Genomic DNA, 6182 nt, shown 5'->3' with positions numbered 1-6182 from the left:
TCCCTCTGACCCTCTTCCCTCTTGTGCTGTCTCTCATTCTTTCTCTCAAATAAATTAAAAAAAAATAGTACAGGTGGAAATAAAAATATTCAAAAATAACACTGTCAACCAACTCCACCCAAGAACTACAGAACAGAAATTCCTTCCAAGTGCACACAGAACATTCACAAAGATATACCCAGGGCAGTGAAAAATATTCAATAAATTTAAAAGAGGTGAACTAATCAAATATTTGTTTTCTGATTACAATGGAATAAAATCAGAAATCAATAACAAGGAAATCTAGAAAATCCCCAAATAACTGGAAATTAATCAATATGTTTGAATAGAGCCCATGAGCCAAGGGAGAAATCTCAACGGCAATTCAAAAACATTGAGAAATGAATGAAAATGAAAATATAGTATATAAAAATTGTGGGATGCACTTATATCAGTGCTTAAGTAGTAATTATTTGTAGCTTTAAAGATTTATATTAGAGAAGGAAAAGGGTTTAAAACTAATGATCTAAATTTCCACTTTAGGAAGTGATAATATGATATCACATTAAATGAAAAGGAAATAAAGGGAAATAATAACAAAAAGAAAGTGTTGGTAAATTAGGGAAAAAATAGAAAAAAATCAATGAAAGTACAAGCATATTCTTTGAAAAGATAAATAAAATTGATACATTTCTAGCTAGGCTGATCAAGAGGGGGAAAAAAGCTCTAAGTTACCAATAACAAGGAGACATCACTACATAATGAACAGACACTAAAAAGATAATTAAGATTACTATGAACAATTTCATGTCATTAAAATTGACAAATTAGATACAATACTTAAATTCCTTGACAGATACAAATTAATAAAACTGATCTAGGAGGAAATAGAAAATCTTAGTAACCCTATTTCTATGAAAGAAATTGAATTCGTAATTTAAAACTCAACAAAGAAAATTCTGGATCCAGATGGTATCACTGAGTTTTACAAATTTTGAGTAAGACTTAAATACTAGTCAGGGCGCCTGGGTGGCTCAGATGGTTAAGTGTCTGCCTTTGGCTCAGGTCATGATCTCCAGGTCCTGGGATCTAGCCCCATGTTGGGCTCCTCACTAAGTGGGGAGTTTGCTTCTCCCTCGCCCTCTGCCTCTCCCCCTGCTTGTGCTCTCTCTGTCTGTCTCTCTCTCGCTTGCTTAAATAAATAAATAAAATCTTAAAAAAAAAAGAAATAAATGACTAGTCTAACACACATTCTTTTAGAAAAATAGAAGAAGGGTACATTTCCCCAACTAATTTTTTAAGAACAAAACTACCCCTATATCAGAGACATTCCAAAGGGAAAAATTATAGGCCAACATCCCTTATAAACGTAAATGCCAAAATCGTTAACATAATTTTAATAAGACGAATTGAAAAAGAATAATATATCATGACAAAATGAGGCTTATCCCAGGTATGCATGTTAGTTCAACTACAAAAAAAATTAATGTATTCCTCTGTAAAGACTAAAAGAAAAAAATGAAAACATGTTTCACTCAAGGAATAGAGAAAAAGCACTTGATAAACTCAACACTTGTAGACAATAAAATTTTAGCAGAATAGGAAGAAAAGAAAAATTCCCCCAATTTGATAAAGGACATTTATTAAAAACTCCTAGTTAACAAAGGGGGGAGAAAAAGAAAGAGGGAGGCAAACCAGGAAACCTATTCTTAACTATAGAGAATAAACTGATGGTTACCAGAGGGGAAGTGGGTGAGCGGATGGGTTAAATAGTTGATGGGGATTAAGGAGTGCACTTATTTTGATGAGCAACAAGTGTTGTATAGAAATGTTGTATCACTATGCCGTACACCTGAAGCTAATATTATACTGTATGTTAACTGGAATTTAAATGAAAACATTAAAAAAAAAAAAAAACTTCTAACACCACACTTACTGATAAACAAACAATATTTTAGTTTTCCTCCCTATCATCAGAAACAAGACAAGAATGATCACTCTAATAATTTCTAGTCAATATTGTCTTTGTTTTCAGAAAATGTGATCAGGTAAGCAGACGAGATTTAGGAATCTCACAAAAAGCAATTGAACTGAGTTAAGACAAATTATAGAATTGAAAATTCATACACAAAAAATCAATTGTATTTGTATATACTGACTACAAACAATGATAAAATGTAATTTTAAAAAATACCATTTACAATACCATCCAAAAACAAATACTTGGGGATAAATTAAAGTATATGTAAGACATGTACACTGAAAACTACAAAATGTTGCTGAAAGAAAATAAAGACTTAAATAAAATGGATAAATATATTATGTTCTTTAGAGTATCAATAATGTCAATTCTCCCTAAATTTAGAGATCCAATTCAATTACAATCAAAATCTCAGTAAGCTTTGTATAAAAATTGATAAGCTAATTATAATGTTTATGTGCAAATGTAAAGAATCCACACCAGCAAAACAAATTTGATTAAGAACAAAGCTGAGGAATTTGGATTACCAAATTTCAAGATTTAATACAAATTAAATAATCAAAACTGTGTGGTATTAGTATATGGATAGACAAATGGGTCAATGGAAACAAAAAGGGAGTTTTCAAGTATACCCACGCATCTGTGGTCAATTGATTTTTCTACAACATGACAGGTTAATTCAACAAAAAGAATTGCATATTTTTGAACAAATCGTGCTATAATATCCATATGCACATTTAGAAATAAATGAATATTGATCCTTACCTCACACCAGATAAAATTTTACTCAAATTAGAACAAAGACCAAAGTATAAGGGCCAAAACAATAAAATTTCTAAAAGGGAAAATAGGAGAAAATCTTGGCAACCTTGGGTTAAGCAAATAGTTTTAGCTAAAAGAAAGCCAAGAATAGTGGCGCCTGCCTGGCTCAGGTAAGCGTCTGCCTTCAGCTCATGTCACGATCTCAGGGTCCTGGAATCAAGCCCCATGTCGGGCTCCCTGCTCAGCGGGGAGTCTGCTTCTCCCGTTCCTCCCCGGTTGTGCTCTCTCTCACTATCTCTGTCGCTATCTCTCAAACAAATAAATAAAATCTTTAAAAAAGAAAGCCATGAATATAAAGGAAAAACATTTGATAAATTTTATTCAAATCAAAACCACTGTATTTGAAAGAAACTATTAAAAAAATGAAAAGGTAGGGGCACCTGGGTGGCTCAGTTGGTTGAGCGTCTGCCTTCAGCTCAGGTCATGATCCCAGTGTCCTGGGATCGAGCCCCGCATCGGGCTCCCTGCTCAGCGGGAAGCCTGCTTCTCCCTCTCCCACTCCCCCTGCTTGTGTTCCTTCTCTGGCTGTCTCTCTCTGTCAAATAAATAAATAAAATCTTAAAAAAAAAAAAAGAAAAGGTAAGCATGGAGTGAGAGAAAAGATTATATATTATATACATATATATGATATATAACAAAATACATAAATAATATATAATAAAATATTTTTCTCCCACTCCATGGCTTACCTTTTCATTCCATATATATATAATTTCAATTTTTTTATTTATATGATTATAAATATTTATACTTATATCTATAGCTATGTTTCCATATCTATATACTTAAATATTTATCTGTCTATTCAGCATACACTTACATTGCAAATATAAAAAAGAGTTGTTATCACTCAATAATAAGACAACCCAGTATAAAGTTGGTAAATTATTTTCATGGATGTTTCATCAATGATATATAATTGATAAGTCTATGAAAAAAATGTTCAACATAATTAGTAATCTGGCGATGCAAATTAAATCAAAATTCGATACCATTACATACCCACTAATTAAGACAAATTCAAAAAATAATTATTATTATACTTGTGTTTGTTATTATTTACATACAGTTGTATAAGTTATGTAACTTCCGGGTAAACTGAACCATCAACATTTTACAGTTACTTTTGCTTACCATGATAATGCATACCAAATGCAAAGATTTTGCTTACCAAAGTAATAATGGACTCATCACAGAATGACATAGAGGTTTTCAAGTCTAATACTTTTCATACAACAGGACAGGGTGTTCATGGATGGCATCTACGTTATATTGCAAAAATCCATTTACTAAGTTAGTTATTTGAAGTTTTACTTTAAAATCTGTAGCCACAAGAGAAGTTAATATATTGGTCTTTCAAAAACTGCCTGACATTCTCTTAAAATGTTTGTGCTCATTACTTCCTGTTGGCCTCTCTCCTATTCTCTGCCCTTCCCTGCTCTGTTCCGTATCCCAAGATAAAATATAGACTGCACCAATTGGGACTGTTTTATACTCTGGATTTGCTGGGTTTGGTAAGTACAAAGTACAGCAAGGGAAAGGAGAGTTGTGGAGCCTGAGGTCAAGGTATTTACTCTCCCAATCCTCTCTCTATTTCATTATATTTTGAACAGTAGTTGCTTATCTGTTTAGCTATAACCCCTGTTGGGTGGTTCTTCAATTGCTCTAGGTCTCTCCAGATGCACTGTTTTCTCTGCTGTTCCCACCAGGATTCACACCATGATTACCCATGGGCTCACCATGGTTCACTCGGTCTTCTTTAAATTATTTTTAGTAAAACCATTATGAATACACTGTTTTGGGTGCACCTGGGTGGCTCAGTCAGTTAAGTATCTGCCTTTGGCTCATCTGAGGGTCCTGGGATTGAGCCCTGAGTTGGGCTCCCTGTTCAGTGGGGAGTCTGCTTGTCCCTCTCCCTCTGCCCCTCCCCCCAACACATGCTTTCTCTTTATCATAAATAAATAAAATCTTTTTCTTTTAAATGAATATGCTGGTTTCTGCCACTACCCTGATACAATAATTGGTATCAAGAGCAGGATTCTGTGACTGGTTTGCTCTCAGATACCTGAGCAGATTGATAACCTGCTAAAGTAGCATCATAATTTTCAATTTTTTCGCTAGAATGACATGAAATGAATTACTGATTGATCAAAAATCATTGAGTGATCAACTGTCTTTGGCATTTAGTTTTTATGGCAAGAAAAATGGTGATTGCTAAGATTATGGGATGGGATGACTGATTCTGACTATTCTGGAAAATTTACACAAAGATAAATATATGTCCAAAACGATGAACGCTCAATTCGTGTCACAGGTCAATATGCAGAATGTTAATAGCACCCTTTAAAACTCCCTTATTTGTAGTAGCATAGGACAGGCAAGGCTAAGGATCAAACCCAAGTTCTAACTGTAGGAGATGCAGAGTTGCGATGTTAGTAAAATGGACAACTTGCCGTATCATTCATGCTAGTGGAAGAAAACTTGTTGTGAAGAACTGGAGCCACAATAACAGGGATTTAGACACTGGGCAAAAACAATCAAAGCTGAAATTTTGAATTTAAAAATCCTCCTGAAATGTTCTTGTCAATGGAAGCAGCTCCTCAACTTCAGCTCACAGAACCTGTCTTCCTTTCAAAGAAATGTTTCAGTGACTTCCCTTTGGGCAGCTGCCTCAAAACAGTATGCTTATTATTCTCAGTATCCAACATCACCATCACCCTTTATTGCCTCCAGTCTAATAATGAGACTTATACTTCAGTATTAACCAGAAAACTAGCAGAGTCCTTTCCAAAAGGAGAAACTATACTGAAGGAGTTGCAGGATATTTGATAACTTCATTTGGCAAGCGCCAGGGGATGTTGGGAAATAATCTAAAGATGGTATAGTAAGAATAAGAAATTGTGCCATTGGACTAAGCCAATACTATCAGTGTGGGAGTATTCACCAAGGACACTGGATAAAATATAAAATAAAGCTCCTACATGTGGTGGGAATAAATCTGAATCAAGTCACCATTGGGGTTTCACCACCCCTTAACTTAATCCTGGACCTAAATCAGTTTACGGACCTACAACATATTAATTTAGAAGGAGGTTTGGTTATTTTGAAAAGCTGCAATACGACAAGTATACACTGTAGATTTTCACAAGCTTTCTCCAGAGGGTGTTTTGGTCAACAATCAAAGTAAAAACAGCTCTGGAAAAAAACAAATTACCTAGACTTTCAGTATAATCTAAGATATAGGTAAGATTGTGACTGAATTAACCTTAGTCTGTAAAGAGATGGTGGCTATGGATCTTTGAATTTCTTCTACATTGGGGCACCCTTTCTTTCTTTTTCTCTCTTTCTCTCTCTCTTTCTTTCTTTCTTTCTTTCTTTCTTTCTTTCTTTCTTTCTTTCT

The sequence above is a fragment of the Neomonachus schauinslandi genome, chromosome 2 (genome assembly GCF_002201575.2).
Source record: "Neomonachus schauinslandi chromosome 2, ASM220157v2, whole genome shotgun sequence".
Lineage (NCBI taxonomy): Eukaryota > Metazoa > Chordata > Mammalia > Carnivora > Phocidae > Neomonachus > Neomonachus schauinslandi.
Note: the sequence above shows the minus strand (reverse complement) of the source record.